The 20,955-nt window shown below is 39.1% G+C and overlaps 1 protein-coding gene and 1 non-coding gene across 3 annotated transcripts in view; both read left to right on the top strand.

Annotated features, from left to right (window-relative positions):
* PRR16 (proline rich 16) overlaps window positions 1-15,411 on the top strand; it is a 126,285-nt gene extending 110,874 nt beyond the window's left edge. For both annotated transcript variants that reach the window (XR_003618647.2, XM_054714968.1), the window contains one exon: window positions 14,164-15,411. The gene's annotated coding sequence lies outside the window, so the exon portion shown is untranslated. The remainder of the gene's footprint in view (window positions 1-14,163) is intronic.
* Window positions 13,913-14,049, top strand: LOC114232630 (small nucleolar RNA SNORA2/SNORA34 family). The gene has a single exon (XR_003618709.1). It is a non-coding gene; the product is annotated as a small nucleolar RNA SNORA2/SNORA34 family (small nucleolar RNA).
* Window positions 15,412-20,955: the final 5,544 nt, after the last annotated feature.

Below are 20,955 nucleotides of genomic sequence, written 5' to 3'. Positions count from 1 at the left end.
CAATGTGAATGTATACATATGGATACTCACATTCTCTAGTCATAATGGTGGCAAGATTGAAGGAAAGTTGTTAGGAAACTGACCCATTCTAAGGTTAAGTAAAAATATCCTAGACACTTGCGATTAAACTTGTACGCTCCTTTTATTTTTAAGTTACTGTTTCGGCCCTGGCTGGGTAGCTCAGTTGGTTAGAGCATCATCCTGATACGCCAAGGTTGTCGGTTTAATCTCCTGCCAGGGCACATACAAGAAGCAAGCAATGAATGCATAAATATCTGGAACACAAATCAATGTTTCTCTCTCTCTCTCTCTCTCTCTCTCTCTCTCTCTCTCTCTCAAAAATCAATTAACAATTGCAGTTTACATTCAATATTATTTTTTATTAGCTTCAGGTGTACAGCATAGTGGTTAGGCAATCATATATTTTATAAAGTGTTCAAACTTAAATATAAGACTCAAAACCATAAACTTATAGAAGAAAACATAGGCAGTAAAATCTTTGACAGTTCTCATAGTAATTTTTTTTTTATACATCTCCCTGGGCAAGAGAAACACAGGAAAAAAATTAACAAATGGGACTACATCAAATTAAAAAGTTTTACACAGCAAAGGAAACCATCAAAATGAAAAGACAACCTACTGAATGGGAGAAGATACTCGCCAATGATACATCTGAGGAGTTAATATACAAAATTTATTAAGAGACATTCTGTATGTTGCTTTTTACAAAGCCTTTCCAGAAACACCACTCTATTATAGTTGATGCAAGATATTTTTTTCTATCCCAGAGCTCACAATATTCAGTCATGTATGCCTAAGAAAGCAAAGCATGTTAGAAGAAAAATAAATTTTAAGTGGAATATATTCTATCTTGCTTTTTCTAATTCCTTTTGAGTAAAATGTTTTTAAAAAGGAAATGAAGAATGGAGATGACCTCTTGGCATAAGCAGCTAGATATTTTTCCAAGACCAGTAGCTTCAGAGACCTTACTAGTAATAACACCAGAGAATCCCTGATTTCTTTTCCTATCATTTGTTTAAAATCTAGAGGAAGAAAGGAATGCCATTTCATAAAGATGAGAGCATTTTATGGCTTGTCTTCAGAGTTTACTTGTTGAATAACATCAGTTATTAGAAAGAGGAATATTGTTATCACTTGTTTCATGTAATAGATGAAGAACCTAAAAGGATTGTCGCTTAACAGAAATGTTTAAATGAGGAGGGAGGAGTGTTAGCATTTTGATTTTGTTTTGATTCCACCATGAAAAAATACTAGTAATGCCATTCTCTAGCATGCCTCATTTGCAATGGAACTGAGTAGAACATGCTGTTGCTCTTGCTAACATCAGGTTCAGTAGTTTTTAATGCACTTACACAAAGGAGTTTTGCCAAAAGGAGGGATAAATATCACAGCCATTCATTTCACAGCGCTCTCCAATCTGGCTGCAACTGTTTTTCTAAGCAGCACATCAGTTAATTAAAAGGAAATTAAAAGGCGGGACAGGAAAAAGAGAGATTTAGAAGAAAGGGTTTTCAAAACCATTTTTGGCTTTAGAGAAAACAACTTATGAGCATTAGCATGAATAAAATTCCTGCTTGGCCTAAGCTAATGAAAACATTCTTAAAGCAGAGATTTTTTTTAGAAGAAAAAAAAAAAAAAAAACACAAACAAGAAGACAAAACCGTCCCCTGAACACTATTAGTGAGTCACAAGCGGAGGCACGGTAAGTAAACATCCACATTTTGTGTAGCTGAATCCCTCCACTTCCTCAGAGTATGAAGTAAATATCTTCACTGGGTGTGCTTTTCTGGGTTCACTGATCAAAGCACAAAGTATCTTGGTGACTGTTTTTCTAAGTTTGTTCCTTTAGCATGTACACTTCGGTAACTTTTACACTGTGCACCATATTGTCCAAAGTAATTAAATATTAGAAGGTATTTATAACTCATTGGTTGCAAAATTACCTATGCTAATATTGTTTACTAGGGGCCCGGTGCACGAAATTCGTGCACGGGGGGCAGAGGCTGTCCCTCAGCCCAACCTGCACCCTCTCCAATCTGGGAGCCCTCAGAGGATGTCCTACTGACGGCTTAGACTTGTTCCCCGTGGTTCTCTGCTCTCTGCGGACCCACTTGCTTGATGCCACCACAGGCCCTGGTGTCTGCTCTCTGTAGGGGCCTACTTGCCCTTAGCTGCCAGGGCCAGTGGCAAGCAGGGCCCTGCTGTCTGCTCTCTGTGGGGGCCCTGCGGGGGACTGCTTGCCCCTCGCTGCCACGGCCAGGGGCAAGCAGGGCCCTGCTGTCTGCTTGCTCGCTGTAGGGGACTGCTTGCCCATCACCGCCACAGTGAGGGGCAAGCAGTCCCCTGCAGTCTGCTGTCTGCTCGCTCGCTGCAGGGGACGTTCCCGCCCCGCCCCTGGCCGCTTGCGCACTTGCTAACTCGGAGTGCCTGGGTCCCAGGGATGTTCCTGCCCCACCCTGGCTGCTCCGTGCCTGGGTGCGTAGGCCCAGAGTGGCCAGGGGGTCATTCCAGGACCCCAGCCACTCCAGGCCTACGTGCAGGCCTACAGGCTCAGAGAGGCCTGGCTCCCAACGACACCTGTCCCCAGGACACAGGCTGCTTGGCGCCAGCATGCACGCAAGCAGCCACCCCACCCCCAGCTGCTCTGTGCCTGTGTATGCAAATTAACCTGCCATCTTTGTTGGGTTAGTTTGCATACGTACTCCTGATTGGATGGTGGGTATCGCGGAGGTATGGTCAATTTGCATATTTCTCTTTTATTAGTGTAGATAACCACAGAACGAAGAGGGCAAGACAGTTATTTTCATTCTGCTTTTATTTCTTGGCAAACCCACTACTGCGGCCTCCTTTGGTTGTGAGAGATGGGACAGAGAATTATGGCAGGTTCCCTGTCGATGTGCACCAAGTAGCCTTGAACTCTTTTCTAAGAATTAGGTTTTCAGGTAGCTTGTTCATCATTCTTGTGGAATTATCTACAAAAAAAGGAAAAAAAATGTTTTGTTCAATGTTTCTGTCTCTGTAAAAGTAAACACTATAAAATCATTTTTACCTATGTTCTCATTTACTTTCTTTATCAACTTTGCAAAGTAAACATTAACCTTTTCCCATTTTTTTTTTTAATAGTTGAAGAAACTGAGTATGAAAAACTATTTTGTCCAGCCCTGGCCAGGTGGCATAGTTGGTTGCAGTGTTGTCCCATATACCAAAATGTTGCAAGTTTTATTTCCAATCAGGGTACATACCTAGGGTGCAGGTTTGATCCCCATTCGGTGTACCTGGGAGGCAGCCAGTCAATGTTTCTCTGTCTCTCTCTCTGCCCCCTCTCTCTAAAATCAATGAAAACATATCCCCAGGTGAGGATTAAAAACAAAACTCTCTTATCCAGATCCTTATAAGTGTTGTGGAATGGAATTTTATTTTGAGTACCAGACTCCAAAATTATGATATCATACCAGGCACTGTATTAAGAATTTTGCAAGTATTTGCTAATTGATCAATCCACATTAAGAGTTTGGCATTAGCCAATACTAAGAAAGTACCATGAGACTACACACAATTTAGATGAATAAATGAATGAATGAATGAATGAATGAAGCAGGTAAGCAAGCATATGCTGCATGTATCCTGTGCAATGAATGTTTTTCAAGTGATTGGAATTTGTACTTAATCATAAGATTGGTGTCTGTCCTGACTAATTTATTGGTTCATTTTGTGCCCATAATAAACAGTAGAAAAAGATTTCTAGAAAGTATTCTTCAAGGTAATATTTTCAACATGAAATCTAAAGGGATGAAAAAAATATTTCTTTTTTAACATCATTTATTCCTTTCCTATGGAAGACTTTAATTATGATATTTAATTGTAACATTTATAGAGCAATAATAAGTTTTTTTCAAACAGTTGACAAAATATCCCAAAACATGTTTGAGCTAGGCTTCTAAGATGTGCTTTTAAATATTTTTTGTGACATACATATGTTAAAGTAACTACAAATATATTGTTAATATATTTTAAATTATCACATCATAGTGACTTCACTGTTATATTGTTCAAAAAACGTAATTTCTATTATTATTATTATGTCACCAAATTGATTTAAACTGACTTAAATTAATTGGCAAAAAACTGAAAAGCACCCTTTTCCAAATTGCTGTGATTCTACATGGACATATACTGTACATATGGAGGGAAAAACTGATACAGATTAAGATAATAGAATAGTCTTTTGCTTTGTGAATGCAGATGTTCCATGAGCAAGAGAATGTCTATATCATTGTCTGTAACTAATTTTCTTAGCGAATTTCACCAAATTCATTTGTCAAGTTATTACCAGTGAAAATGGGTTGGTTCTTGCAATGTGGTGAGAAAGGAATTTCAAAGGGCACATGTATGGAGCAAGTTTAAGCCTAGTGACAACATTTATAGGGTTGAAGGGAAATAATATGCCCTCAAGGTTAACCCAGGGTTACGCTGGGCCCTCCTCCTAACCAATCGCCTTCTTGGACCTTCCAGGGTTCCAGGCCCTCATCCAATCTGATTACCTCCTTTTCCAGATTTTCTCAGACTACACTCCACCCCTTTTTGTTGCCATTGTGGCTCCTACTGTGCATGCCCCAAAGTTCTGCTGTGTCACCTGGTTTCTACTGTGCATGTGCCTAGCAAAGGGATTTTCCCCCTGCTTCTCTGGAAAATCCAGGTACCAGGCTGGCTGTTCTCCAGGGAGATGCTTCCTGCCCACTCCAGGGCTGGTAGATGATTACATTCTGCGGGCAGAGGATGTGGCTGGTCTCCTGGGGAGCCTGTGAATGCTGCAACTTCCTAGTGAAGCAGGCTAATGTCTGATTTAGCTCCCTAGTTTATTAGGCCTAATGTCTGATTCCATTTGCTCCCTTCCTTTATTAATACTAATTAGCTACCTATGCTACTACGCTAACAAAGTATTTAGTTGGACGCTACAAACAAGGTTCTTACTTTGATGGGTAACGTTTTCAGGGCCAGATTACACAGTAGATAAACAATTGTTTTTCTATGTTATAATGTCAAAATCTTAAGTGGATATGTTTAACTTATAAAAATGTGGCACTCCTTAAACTGGTTTTTACGTTACTCCTTACATTTTATGTGCATTTTGTAGTTACTATTGAATGAAAAACCGAACACAGTCGAGCAGAGTATTAGGCAAAGCTGGCTATTTGGTTGTTGTTTTGAATTTAAAAGGCTTGTAGTGGGACAGACTTGCAGGGTCAGCTTCATGGGCTTGTGACCATTGCAGCTGCACCGAGCCCTGTCTTCAGCAGCACCACCTCCTTACCCATAGATAGCCCCCCTACGCTTGAGGTTTAATGATATGCAGTCACTGTCTTGATACTTTTATCTTTGAATTTGCATTTTATAAATGAAGTCCAATAGGATAATAGAGAACATGTTGGAGGCTTGAAGCTTCTTGCCAGGCATGGTACCACATTCACCACCCACTTCCCCTCCCCTACCCAGAGATCATTGCTGTCCTGTCTCAGTGGGGGACAAAGTGCTGGCAGCCATGTGATGTGCTCTGAGTTGCACGGCAAAGCTCCAGGGTTTATAGGGGTCTTCACTCAACCAGAAGGAGCATGACATTAAAGAGCAAGTATAAAAACAGAGAGAGGGAGTAAGAAAAAAACAAAGCTCTTTTCATGCTTTTTGAGCAAGGGCATTGCATTTCATTTTTCACTGAACTCTATAAATTTTGTAGCTGTCCTTGGTAATTTGGAACTAATGTTATTGAATGTCATTGATGTGCTAGTTCAGATAAGGGCATTCTGAGGTGAGTGATCTTTCAGGGTGTCAGGAATTTATTTTAGAGATTGACCATCTGGCTTGAAAGACTTAAATATCATCTCTCTGAACTGCTGCTGTATCAGACTCATGTACATTTACTAATTATCTAGCCTCAATACGTCAAGCACTACCTACACCAGGGGTCCTCAAACTTTTTAAACAGGGGGCCAGTTCACTGTCCCTCAGACCATTGGAGGGCCGGACTATAGTTTAAAAAACACTATGAACAAATTCCTATGCACACTGCACATATCTTATTTTGGAGTAAAAAAACAAAACGGCAAAAACACCCGCATGTGGCCCGCGGGCCGTAGTTTGAGGACGCCTGACCTACACGTTCGGTTAGTATGTTTTCCTCCTAGATGTGTAGGTTGGTCCTACACTGCTCCTGGGCTCAGGAAAGCAGAGCAGCTGTAAGAGAATCTCACTTATATTTTGCAATATTTCATAGATAATTCATGAGAAGGAATTAGTTGTGTCAACTTGGAACACAATGTTAGAGCTCGCAATTTAATTTTACCCATATTAAAATAATCATTTTCAAGGTGATTTTCTCAATATTCATAGTTTGTGAAGCATGAAATAAAATGACTTTCCAAAATAGCTAGATATTTAATAGAATTTAAAGATTACAAGGAAGTGCATACGTAACTATCTTTTCATAATTTAATTATATGCATTAAATTCTGTATGTATCTATACAATAATTAAAATAATTAAACTTCATACAACTTGGAACCAGTACTTGGGCTGAATATAAAACATACTAAATGGGTAAGAGTAAATACACACAATGCTATTAAAAATGACCTAGGTGTTTTTATTTGTCTATCTAGAATGTTTCATTTGTCTATCTAGAATGCTTCATTCTAGAATGCTTCTTTTTCTAGATGATAACACATTGTCTATCTATCTTTAAATGTCATTTTTATCAGTGAAAACTCCTTAAAACTTTTTTTTTGCATGTCTGGAGGAAACTCTGCCCAACTTCTTCCACTGAATGATTGTGTTTAATATTGTAAACTAGAGGCCTGATGCATGAAAATTCATGCACTGGAGCAGGGGGGTCCCTCAGCCCGGCCTGCCCCCTCTCACAGTCTGGGAGTCCTCAGGGGCAGGAGGCGATCTGGCAATCAGGGGAAGGTGACGCCCCATCACACCTCTGCTGCTGCCACTGCTGGCAGCACAAGCCTCGGCCGGCCCAGGTTACATGAGCCTCAGGCGACCCTGGGAGGCTAGGCAGCCGCCATCTAAGGCTTGCCTGTGCCTCGGGCCAGCCCTGGGTGGCTAGGGGGCTGAGGAGACTGGGGGACTCCCGAGGCAGAAATGTGGAGCGGCCGGGCCCTCCTGGGGGTGAGCCCAGCCTTGCCACGCACCTGCTGCCCCGGCAGGGCTGAGGGGACTGGGCGCCGCCATCTTGTGGCTGAAGGCGCTGCCATCTTTGAGAGTTTGGCAGTCAATTAGCATATCCTCTCCTTATTGGCTGTGGGCGCCGCCATCTTTGAGGGCAGGGCAGCAGTTAGCATATCCCCTCCTTATTGGCTGTGGGTGCCGCCATCTTTGCGATGGCATGAGGGTCAATTAGCACATGCCCTCTTTATTAGCTAGTATTCTTTCTAAAGCAGAGGTACTAAGTCTATTATTCAAAATCTTCTCATCAGACTTCCTTATTGCAGGAATATAATAACTAAGGCAGGAGTATCCGTGGCACCATTCAGAGGGGACTCTGGTGTTTGTTGCACATTCAAGCCCTATAAAAAGTTGGGGGAGGTATACAGTCTTCCCCTGTACCTCCTTCTGACCACTTAGTCCTCTACACATGACAGAATATGAAGACAATAATACACAAATGAAAGAGAATCTCCATATGTATGACACTACTAACACTCTTAGTAGTTTTAAGTTCAACTTGACAACCCATCTCACAGTAGTACCCCCATAGACTGCATTTGACAATGATTTCATTAGAATAATGCAGTAAACAAAGCATATCTGTAGGGAAGTATCAAGTGATTCTCTGACATGAATTTCCACAAGTGTCAAGGATAAAGTCTTTCTCCAACCCTGCAAAGTGACAGCTCAGGTGTGAGAGTTTGAGATCATGGGCAGATGAGGGACCAACCCTGGCTAACACTTCCCATGTCCCAAATAGGGAAGAACATGACCAGTTACCACCTTCAGAAATCCCAAAAGATATTTATAGTCATTCACAGTCTTGCTAGACCAGATGCAGTTTATAAATCAGGATTTATTTTTATCATAAGTGAAGTTACATAGTAATACAGCTGACATTCTACCAGTACCAGGTTTCCATAGAAACAGAGCTAGAAAGTTAACTTTGGTCATTTTTTCTTTTCACAGGGAAGTGTTTTTGCTATCCCTCTATTCACATTAGAAAACACTAATATTTGGGAATTGGGCTTACCAAACAGGTCTTATTCTAACACAATAAAATTCAAAATGACAGCTGTATATCCAACTTTAAAAAAAAAAACTGAAAAAAGAATAACAATGTTTCTGATATGACTACTTACTATTGCACAGATGCCAAGTCTGCCTCATTTAATCTATAAATTCAGTGCTAGTCCATGGAATTTTAAAAATTTGCTAAAAACAACCACTCTGAATCTAAAATGTATACCACAGAGCAAATGAATGACTAGCATCCAAATTACAATCATCTATGTATGTGAATTATTACAAAAGAATAGTATATCAGCTTGGCTGGTGTTGCTTAGTGGTTGAGTGTCGATCTATGAACAAGGAGGTCAAGGTTTGATTCCCAGTCAGGGCACATGCCTGGGTTGTGGGCTTGATGCCCAGTAGGGGGCGTGCAGGAAGCAGCTGATCAAAGATTCTCATCATTGATGTTTTTATCTCTCTCTCCTTCCCTTCCACACTGAAATAAATAAAAATATATTTTAAAAAAGAATAGCATGTCAAAGCATAGCAAAATATAGATAATTTAATAAATGCTATTCAGATGATCCACAATCCATTTGGAAAAATAGATTCATAATTAATATTATAATAAATAAGTTGGATTCTAACTGGATTGACTTCCTTTTCTATAAATGGACAGAATAGTAAGTATTTTAGTCTATGTGGGTCTACTATTTGTCCCAAATATTCATCTCATTATACCCAATGAATCGTGTAAGTGTAGCAAAATTGGCTTCCAGGTAGTAGTGCAATCTTATCAGTGCCAGAATTTCCTTACCTGGAGAATGATAAGAATATCTACTTCATAGCTTTATATAACAAATAAAATGTGAAATATTTAGCTTTGTATTTAGATGTAATAGAAATATAACTTTTTATTTTTATATTTTTTGTGCTTGGCATAAAGCCTGGCTTATAGTAAGTATTCCATACATTTTTATTTAAGCTAATTAAGTGGAAACTTCTTGCTGCTATTAATTTAACAGAGGGAATAAGACAGATTTTTTTTGGTAATGATTTTGGTCTCTTCATACTTACTACTTCTTAAATGCAGCAGACATAAGACACATGATGCACCATTTCATAATTACAATATTTTAAATTATATATACATATATAATACATATATATATGAGACTAATATGCTAAGTGTCCCTCCCTCTGTCTGATCAGTCACTATGACACACACTCATCACCAGGGGGCAGATGCTCAACACAGGGGTTGCCGAGCTGCAGTGACTTGGCAACAGCAGTTCTCCTTTGACGCACCCCAAAACCCGAAAGGAGGGAGCCCGATTCCTCACGGGTCATGCAATTCCACCTGTGGCCATGGGTTATGTTGTTGCTGGGACACTGTGGGCCCCGAATCTGGTTTACTGCACACTTGCATTTGCATTCCACTCCCGTACGACAGCAACTTTGCAGAGTGCCTTCTCGCACTCTGGAACCCCCGGGGGATGTCAGAGAGCTGGTTTTGGCCCGATCTCCGCAGGCCAGGCCAAGAGACCCCACCTGCCAGAGGGACCCCCACTCAGTCCACAGGTGCCTTTGGAGCCACGGTGCCACCCCTAGTACGGCCAGCCAGGGAGGGTCTGCTGGAGGTTGGCTCCAGGGCATGTCCGGCCCGTCTTGTCCAGTCCCGCCTCGCTGGCCACCTTCTAATTAATTTCCTTGCACCGGGTCACTAGTATATAAGTATTTGTCTGTTTTATAAAATATATTTTAGTACTATATAATTCATATATAAAACTTTATATTTAAATACTTAATAAATATAGATTATAATGAAGAGAATTATAAAAATTACACTAAGTTCCAAATAAATATAGAATTGTGAAATACTTCTGTTTGGATAAACTTTCAGTAATATTTTTAGCTTTTCCTTAGCTTTGCTTGCTGTCTTGACATTTTAAAATCATGCTGCCCTATCTGTGAAGAAATGTTCTTAGTCACTTAAGATGCTACAGTAAACCCTCAATTTTGCAGACCTCAATTTAATGGACTTCAGATTTAACAGACAAAATTTCCGGTCCATGGGTCACAAGTGAAAATTAACACCCTATTAATTTTAAGAGAATTTTAACCAAGATTTGCTTATAATTAAATTAACAGGGTTTTCTTGTTATTAATTCACTGTTATTTTTAACAGATTTTAGTGAATAGGCCATATGTTGGAAAAAAAACACTAGTAATTTTGTCAACATAAATATTACATATTTACAACTATAGTCTACATATTTAAATCCAACTACTGGGTGCTCAACCCTAACACCAAGGACCTGTTTGAGAGTGGCAGCTTCAAGCACTGCGACCTCTCCACTTGCCTGGACTGCATGCAGCCACCACTGTCCCTGCCTTCCTCCCCGGGCACCTTCTATGCAGGCTATGCCCTGCCCTTGCTCACCACCACGCTGTCTCAGGGTCTACTACCCCACTGTGTCTCTAGGTCCATGTGATGTCTTCGGCCTGGGGCCCAAGCAGCCACTCAGCCCAGAGCTAGACTGTTTACATGAAAAAAGTATCCCCTAAACCTGAGGACAGAACCGGAGAGGGGACCGAATTGAGAGCCACACAGAAGAGACCTTGGGCTTCCTGGTGCATCGTGCACACACCTGGTTCACTTTGTCAATGGGAGGAAGTAGGGAGAGGCAGCCTCAGCCCATGGACTTGGTCAAAGGACCCTTTATCAGATGAAGGTCCAAAGGCCATCCCTTTCAGGGGTGCAACTTAGTGTCTACACCAGATTCTGGAATCTGAAATTGTGGGAGAATCACTCTTACCTGTACTGTGAAAAACTCGAGTTTTTAATACATGGGTTGGGCCTCTTGTGCCTTTGACTATGTTACTGCAATAAAAGGCTCCAATAGCACCTTCCTTCTTAAGGTGAGGAAGACAAGTTTGAAAAAAAAAAAAAAAGAAAGATGCTACTTACTTAAATTAACTGACTTGACATTTAATGAGTCAAAGCCTAAAAACTATCTGGTATTGTTCATATTTTGTATATCACATTTGTGTCTGGAAAAATTTACCGAAATTAAAGAATGACCCTTGTAGTGCTTGAAAACTTTGACCTATTCCATTCAAAAAGTGAAGAAAACTTTAATTAGTTTTAAACAAAGGCCTTTGAAATAGAATGAAACAATTAACTACTGATCTGAAAAATGAGTCAGAGAGCATTCCCGGGAGCACTTCAATTCATTGTTGCTAACACAGGATCTTGGTGATTTATGTTTCATTATGGCAATGCTGAGTACATTTATTTAACTTGTATAGGGATGATGGTGTATTACATTTCTCCATATTTGAGGCAAAAATACAAACAATATATAATAATGGAAGTTCATGAATTTTTAAGTCAGCAAATTATACATGAAAAATTATTTGGGGCTTTTCTCTAGTGGGGGAAATATATTTGGCCTGAGGTTAGGGTGAATGTGATATCTGATACCATGCAGGGAGAGCCCCAGATATCTGCAAAAATTTTCAAAACTAAGTAAGACTTAAATGTATTCCATTAACACCCAATGTTGGAATTCAAACTGCCAATATAGACATCTCCTGGTTAGAAGATTTTATTCTCTGCTTTTAATGTTTGGTCACTGAAGGCTGTGAGGCAAATATCTGCTTCTATGAGATACGTAAAAAAATTAATGGAACAGGAAATTATTTATAAATAATTTTAGCTCTTATCTTAAATAGATGTAAAATGTACAAAACTTTTTTTAATCAAGCAAGAATCTGTTAATAGTTTTATTTTTTTTACGTTAAATACTATAGGACAGGATTGTTAGGATGAAAACCTCAGTCAACAACTGCCTCAAAAGGAATAAGAAAAATTCTGCCATGATATTAGCCAAGTTAAGGAGAAAATTTACACTGTAAGAGGCAACATTTCCCCTCTAGAATACTTCTTGGCATTTCCTGAATGTGTGGGATTAGCAATCTAATTAAATCATATTTCAAGAGGTAACAGCAACAGATAAAATTTAAAGGGATTATTAAAATGACATTTACAAGACTCTGAACAATTCTTGAACTCTTATTAAAACCACAAAGAGAGAACAATTCTTTATTTATGAATTTCATAAAAGACTGAATGTGCAACTTGACATATGCTAGTGATGATCTGGTAATCTACAATTTGTCCAGTAGCTGCACAGTTTGTTTTTATTGTGTCATCTATGTGTATGTTTGTGTCTCTTTATTGAAGAAAGCACACCATGCATTTGGAATTTACATACCCCCAAATGAAAGTGTTAAAGCAGGGGTTCTCAGATAGACTTTAAGAGATTAAAAATGCACTTAATGCCACTACTCTCTGTCTCTGACTTTTCTAATAATTTACTAATCAATGAATTATGGTACAAGGTTCATTTTAATAACTTTCTGGACCTATTTTAGTAAGTCATTGCATAAATATTCTCTTTTACATCATAACTTAAAGAGAAGACCATAGACACACTGCACATTAAGTAGTACTAAGCATATTTGATGTTGGGTGAGCAGGGTGAGAATTATGGTTAGGTTTTATTTTCTTATTATTTTCCAAAAAAATATTGATTAGGATATGGATAGGAATATGGATAGAATTTATTTTAAGGTGCGAATTATTGCAGGTATTCATGAAGGCAGACTCGTTCTTTGGCAGCTCTGCTGCATCAAGGAAAAGAATATCCTTTTGGCAGTTTTATAATACATTTAGACTATATAGAATGCAATGAAAGGTAACATTATGCAATGGTTTTTAAATGCTTTTTTGATGTTTTAAATGAAGTCTCTACCTTAAAAGTGATTTCTTAACTATTTTAATAGTGATATATATGTATATCAAAGAATATATCAAGATATAAATATCTCAAGATATTCTTAAATTTAAAGGCTCTATACTATTTTTTAAAAAGTTTTGTACATTTTACATCTATTTAAGATAAGAGCTAAAATTATTTATAAATAATTTCCTGTTCCACTAATTTTTTTAGGTATCTCATAGAAGCCGATATTTGCCTCACAGCCTTCAGTCTTTGAGAACTCAGTAAATTTACAGGTGGACAAATTTATCTGAAGTTTTAAAAACTGTAAGAGATAGATTTTGAACATTAATTCTTATTCAGTTATTAATTTTATTTGTTGACAGTATTACAGATGTCCTCCAATTCCCTCCTCCTCCCTTAGCTTCCTCCTCCCAGCCCCTGCCCCACCCAAGGCCTTCACCACACTATTGTCTGTGTCCATTGGTTAAAGAAGTATTTCTTACCCTTTGAGACAACATGGATAAACCTGAAGAATTTTATGCTGAGTGAAATAAGCCAGTCAGAGAAAGACAAATATCACATGATCTCACTTACATGTAGAATTTAATGAACATAAACTGATGAACAGAGGCATGGATGTATGAAACAAACTGACATATCTCAGTGGGATGGGGCAGATGGGAAGAGAGTAATGAAAGAGAGATCTTTTAATTGAAATATAAGCATGCTACTATTAAATTTTGATGACTGACTTATCACATTATTTTTATATATGAAATTTAAGGGGAATACAGTATATGTTTCAATATGTTTAGACATTTAAAATGAAATTCTTGATAATTCAAGTAATTTTAAATTAGGCATTAACAAATGATTGCCTCTTGGCCCTGAATCAAGGCCAGCAGTTTGCTGAAGCTGCTGGTTTCAAGCAGGAGCCTAAAGAAATGTCTTTCTATGGTCTGTTGGCCATTCCAGAACTTAGGAAATGTAATGGTCAATTCATTAGAAAGAAACATCTGCGTAAAGGAAAAAAAAATGATTGCCTCATTCTTAATACATTTTATGTGTTTTTCTTAAACTGTACTTACTATTTAAACTGATCTTTTGTCTTTTGTTTTCTTTCTTCTGACAGCTCCTTCAAATTGGAAGGAAATCTTTATTTGGAGGCATGTCAGCTCATTTCTTCTCACTTCAGATTCATCATTATGACTTCTTGAGGCCAGATGTAATTTTGAAATAACCAGGAACTTGTCCATCTCAGAGCAGCAAATTCCCTCAACTTTGGAGCACAAGTGATCACTGATATGGTCTGCATAAAATCATCTGCCTCTAGTCTGACAGCCATGAGCAGAGCCCTAGGGGTGAAAAAAGCCACAGCCTTAAATCTCTTCACTCAGAAATTACCAAGAAAATTTAAAAAATATATATATGAGAAGGACTAAACAATTAAGCCAACAGAAAACAAAAACCAAACAAAACCCATCTTCTTTCACCATGAAAATAAATATTCCCAGATATGAAAATGTATATTCGGCAGTTAAGCTAGTAAATTATTATCAATTGATTTATCATTTGGGAAGGTAAAATAGAGATAGGAAATATCTCTAGCCAGAATTACTCAGCATTTCAAAATAAATATACAGACAAAAATAAACTGAACAAACAGAGGAGCATTGCAGCAATGAACAGTAGTATTAGGACAGAAAGTTGCTGTTTGCAGAGAGGATGTTTGCCATCTTGTGTATACCCTTAAAGCCATAATGGAATAACAGCATTGTTGTCAATTGCTTGAAATGTTTCTGCATTCAGTCCTTCACTCCATATTGGTTGAGAGAGGGGGGAAGTCAGTCTTACTGATTATTTCTCAATGCACTTCTAATATTTGCACTGTCACTTCCATTCAGGGTAATGATGTGTGCTGTTATTTGCACAGATGGTCCCATGAGTTTTGAGACCACAACAAGCAGTTTCTTGCAGGAGTCCAAAAAGAAAACACTTAAGAATTCTGCAGAAATTGATTTCTCTTCTATAAAAATCAGTTATCTAAAAAAAAAACAAAAACACGTTTGTCTCAGATTAAAATAGTAACTATAGAATAATAACAAAAAAGCATCAGTGTGGTCAAATGAATGAGAAAGGGATCAAAATTTTTTAATGAAGATCATTTTATATCATTAACAGCCAAGAAGTCAAATACAGTGAACTGTACACTAAACATTTGTGTTGAACATCTATTTGTTCTCTGAATTAAAAAAAAATCATTTGTAATTTGTATTTGACATATAACAACAGTTTTTTATAGCCATTTATCTATGCTTCATGGGATAATGTACCAAACAGCATTTTCATTTTATTTTTCTAAATAAATGTGTTGTTTGTATTATTTGTAGTTGCTTATTTTATTTGGCTTTCATTACATGGAAGATAAATTACCTATGGTTCATTGGCAAACTTTTGTTCATGTTAATTTAGAACTAATGGAAGAATGAAATATCAAATATTATTGTGGTATAAAATCGGGCTTTCTATTTCCTAAACTCTGAAGAAGAAATGGTATATTGTCACCTTGACTTTCTGATCAAGGATTATTTTAATTCTGTATTTATATTAGTTATATTAGTTTTACTATCTGCTGTAAAACAGGGAGTTTAGGCATTGGGTGAGTAAGGATTTTCTCTCCATTCTGCTGATGGAAATTTGCTTCAGAAGATGAATTTAGATATATTTTTTAGGCCATCAGACTTTACAAGTCTTCAGCAGAGGTCTGCAGAGAACTTCCATCAGTATATATCAAAATGACTAGGCACTCTTACTGGAGCAAAAATCAAAAGAAGGGCCTATTGAAAACCTGCAAAGTGCTCATCACCAACTGGAGTGTGTATGATCATCGCTACCCTCAGTAAATAGTGTGCAGCTCAAATTACTTCAAAAATTTTTAAATTGAGGCATAATTGACATGTTTTTTCAGCTTAAGTGTACAATGCAATGATTCAATATAGTCCAGCTTAACATCCATCACCACATACAGTTACAATTTTTTTCTTGTTAAGGGTACTTTCAAGAGCCACTCTTCTAGCTACTTTCAAATATACAATACGGTATTATTATTTTTAAATGTTGGGTTGTTTTTTTTCTTTTTCAATTACAGTTGACAGACAATATTATATTAGTTTCACACAAGACAACATTCACATTTTGGAGGTGGCTGGAGGAGAGTCCAAGTCTCTGGAAAGCGTGAGAGTCAGTCCTGAGATGTGTATTTCATGAGAAGCCTGCCCCTCAGGTGCAGCTAGAATGAGAAGCTAATAGGCCTGGCTTTCCCCGGGTCCCTTGCCTCTTGCCGGTGCTCTGGTGGAGTGGGCATGGTAGCCTTTTCAGAACTCTCTGTCTTGGTGGTAGTCCTGTGAGACCCAGGAAGCCTAGGCCCACTGGCCACCAGGGCCAGGCAGTGCAGAGGGGTGCCCTGGCAGCAGCTGCAACATGGGGGGCACCAGACAGGGTCTGAGCCCCGGCCTGAGACACACAGGCGAGGTGGAAGGAGGCAGAGGGCTAGCTCAGCGACTGCATTCCCGGTCTTCTTCCTGAGAGCTCGCCACAGCCTCTAGCGCTAGGACGGCAAAACGGGCCTTTTGTGGCAAGACCAGGGGAGCGCTTCAAGCCGAGCTCTGGGCAGGGCCGTGGAGGCGGCAGTGGGCCCGGGACTCGCGCGCGGGTTGCAGTCTCGCGAGACTAGGACGGAGCCTCCCGGCCTGCTCCGGAGCAGGTGATCGATCCAGGGGCCTCCCCTCACCGGCAACGCAGCAGCAAACCAACCAAAAACACGGAGTCCGGGCAGGTGTCCCCCTCCCGGACATACTGGCGCTCTGGAACTCGACAGAGGGTGAGTGTGTAGGTAGCACCCGCCAGGGAAAAGGAAGGAAAAAGGAAAGCCTCGCCTTTAACAAAGCGGGTGCCCGCGGCTAGAGCACCAAGATGGCGCCTGCGGCTGGGAGGCCACCAGCGAAGGGCGAGTAACTGGCTCCCGCAGGAAGCAGAAAAACACGTCTGTTGTTAAAAAAAACAAAACAAAACAGAAAACAAGGTGCCTGTTAGCACGAGGGAGGCAGAGGGAGAGCCGAAGATGGGGTTCACCACCCAGCAGCCCCCAAATTTGTACTGAATTTGCTGTCTGCCTCTCGGGCCGATGCGTTCAGATTGGCCAATGGTCTCCTTCGCCTCCTTCCCATGAAGCCTGGGCGCCTCTGGATCCGCGTCCTCTGCGCGGGGACAGGTGAGTCCCTGCGGAGCGTCCCGCAGTTCCGTATCGTCTGGCGGAAGTTGTTTCTCGAAGCTTGATGTTTTTGAGGCTCATCTCTCAGGTGCAAGGTGGGGGTTCAGGGAAGACGCCCCAGGAAAAAGCTCAGGGTGGAGTTTCCTCCTGAGGCGGCTGCTGCTTGGCGGGTGGGGGGTGGGGGTGCGGGGTTATGGGGAGGTTGTGTCCCAGTCTCTCCTTCCCACATTGATGAGGTGGGCCTGAGGCATGAGAGTTGCTCAGTATTATTATTATTTCGGTATTATTTTCAGAGGAAGTTGAGCCACGTGTATGTAGCTGCAGATTCAGTGTGTTCTCGGGAGGACGAGAACCTAGGATTTTCCTATGTCACTATCTTGAATCAGAACCCCCAAACAACCTCAAGCACATCTTCTTTAAGAATTAAAAAAACAAAACAAAAACAGATCATTAGGTTTATTCCCAAACTATGATCCTAAACAAAGTACACATGACATTATTCTGCACACTTAAATTGATTTACTCTCTCTAAGTCTCTTTGTGGTACTTAGTGTATCCTGTAACATAATGAAGAAAATTAAGTTTGTCACGCATGATTTGAACCCCTGAAAATTAAGACATTGCACATGAAGATAATCCAACTAGGAATTAAATCGCCAGTTCCTGTGGGATGTATTGCACTGAAGTATGCCTGGACTCAGTCAAATTCTTTTCAAGTCCGTGCTTATTGCTTCAAGCTGTGAATTACTTGACCTTAAATAGGAAAGTCAAATTTTCCCCCAAATATCTAACAGTAAAATCCATAAAAAATAAATGATACAGCCCTAGCCAGTTTGGCTCAGTGGATAGAGCTGACCAAAGGGTCCCAGTTTGATTCTGGTCAAAGACACGTGCCTCAGTTGCAGACTCCTCCCCATCCAGGGCCCTGGTCCTGCGTGCAGGAGGCAACCAATTGATGCCACATTGATATTTCTCTGTCTTTCCCTCTCTCTTCCACTCTCTACAAATCAATGGAAAAACATCTTCGGGTGAGGATTAAAAAAATAAGTGATAAAAATTATGGTTATTTTATGAATATACTCAACAATAAGGAGTGCTTTATCTCTTGCGGTCTAGGGAGAACCCTTAAAAGGTTTTGCAAAAATGTGACATTAGCAGGCCTGTTGTTTAGCAGGATATCTCTAGTAGTAATTTATAAAGTAAATTCTAGTGGGTGATATATAAGCATAACCAATGGATGCAAGACACTGCGTGGGTGGGGAGTAGGGGAGGCTGGCGAAGTTCAATGGGGAAAAAAAGGAGACATATGTACTACTATTTGTAATATTTTAAACAATAAAAAAAAAAAAGCATACTATCACAGACTGCAAAAAAAACAACAAATCCCAGACCAAAAAAAAAAAAAAAAAAAAAATTCTAGTGTGTGAAATGGTGGTGATATGTCTAAAATTTTCTTGAATTTGGTTTATTTATTCTCCTTACCTTTAATTACATTTGCTTCCTAAGTTTTTTTACTTGTACATCATTTTATCTTCTTTTGTCTTCAAATTTTAAACGTACCCTTTGCTATCTTCACAGTTCAATATTTTACAAAATATATTAAACAATCTTCATTTCTCATTGAGGAGTACTACTTACAGATTTATCAAATTGAAAATACCAATGTAGGTACAGGCGTACGTCATTTTACTGTCGTTTGCTTGATTGCGCTTCGCAGATGTTGCATGTTTAGAAATTGTAGACAAGACCCTCTACCAGCACAAAGATTATGACTTGCTTTTTTGAGACCCTCTCTTTATTGTAGTGGTCAGGAAACAAATCTGCAAGATTACTGTAATCTCTACTTACTGACATTTGCTTTTAGAATGCAGGTAGGTTACATTTACATGCAACTCCAGTTATTGCTCTGCTGGCCCAAGTTCACTGAATTAATCAGGCTTGTCTATCTACATGGGGAAGATGATTTCTTTATTTACTGAGTGCTCACTCTGCAATATGAACTGTGTTAAGCACTAGGAAGGTGAGGAAAAAAGACACAGATCTCATTTTTATGGAGTTTAAAATCTAATTGGAGAACAATACATTAAACATGTAATTTCACTAGTTAATGAAAATTACAACTGTGCTAATTTCTATGAAGAAAAGTATATGGTATGCCATGACCATATATTCAATGTATCCAACTCAGTGGGGGAAGAAAACTGAGCTGAGATCTGAAGGGTAATAAGTAGGTAAATGGGGCAAATCATGTACAAAGCATTGCAAACGGGAAAGAAAATAGGGTGTCAGAAGACCTGAAAAGAAGGGTAGTTAGGTTTTAGCAAAGACAGTAAAAAAGATAGCACTGAAAAAATGGGGAGGTGGAAGCCCATCTTACTTAATCTATACCTCAAATAAAGCAGAAAACAACACAAACAGCTATGAGAACTAAAAATAGTAAGTATACAGAAATAACAGAAATAATAGCAAATCTATCTGGTATAACAAATGTAGGTGGGTTTAATTCCTGAAAACACTTAAGATCAGGCTCCTCCACAAAGCATTTACATCTACACCCAAAGTAATGCAGTTACCCATAAAACAATGGTTTAAAGCATATCTGATTGAATGCAATTAGAAAAAAGGGGGTCAAATGAATATAAAATATTTCAGAATAATAAATTATTAAGAATGGCATGGGAACATTTATTATTTATATAGGTATACTTTTTGAAGAAGTATAAAATGCATTTGTAGGCATCTGTGAATTCATAAAGACTTGAGCAAGTACAGGTGGAATAACAAACATTTAAAAAAATGTTGAAAACAATTTCTGTAAAACTATATGTTGTACAGAAAAACCCAAATAACAAGAGGCTGTGCAGAGCTGGCATAGCAGCAACTCCTTAAAATCATCAGGGATCCAAGCTTCTTCCACTTCTCTGCTCTGAAATCCTTAGAATAACATCTGTGTCTTTATGGTGCAAAACAGTGACTAGAATTCCAGACATCACATATACCCCAGGCAGCAGGACAAGGAGAGATCTCACCTCCTTCTTTTCCAGGAAACTTAGTGAAAAATGTTCACACAATATTTTGGTATATTTGTCATTATTCAAACTGGCCACATTAGCATAAGGAGGACTAGGAATGTAATTCCTTTGGCTGAGCACATTGCCACATTGAATAAATTTGATATTCTAACACTACAGAGGCTGGTGAGAATGAATAATGGTGTACACAGCTATCTGGTTATGCCCCCCAAGACTTTAAAACTGTAGCACCAGTTTATCATGCCCTGGTTTGAGTATTGGGGATTTTAGACACTAAATTATATGCAAATCTAAGGGAATAAAATTTTCCACTCATATTTTCAAGAGCAAAATAACACAGTAGAATCATAGTATGTAAACATTTAATCTTTTATGGATTCTACTATACTCATGTCTATTCCTTTTTATGAACATTATAGAGGCCCGATGCACAAAATTCGTGCAAGAGTAGGCCTTCCTTCCCCCGGTTGCCGCCAGCACCGGCTTCCCTCTGGCACCCGGAACCTGGGGTTCCCTCGCAGCCCCAACTTCGTCTGGAAGGTTGTCCAGAGGACATCTGGAAGGATGTCTGATCTAATTAGCATATTACGCTTTTATTATTATAGATCCTCAAGACTGGTAA

Source organism: Eptesicus fuscus, chromosome 4 (genome assembly GCF_027574615.1).
Source record: "Eptesicus fuscus isolate TK198812 chromosome 4, DD_ASM_mEF_20220401, whole genome shotgun sequence".
In the NCBI taxonomy this organism is placed as follows: Eukaryota; Metazoa; Chordata; class Mammalia; order Chiroptera; family Vespertilionidae; genus Eptesicus; species Eptesicus fuscus.
The sequence above is the reverse complement of the archived record's forward strand: the minus strand, read 5'-3'. Positions and strand labels throughout refer to the sequence as shown.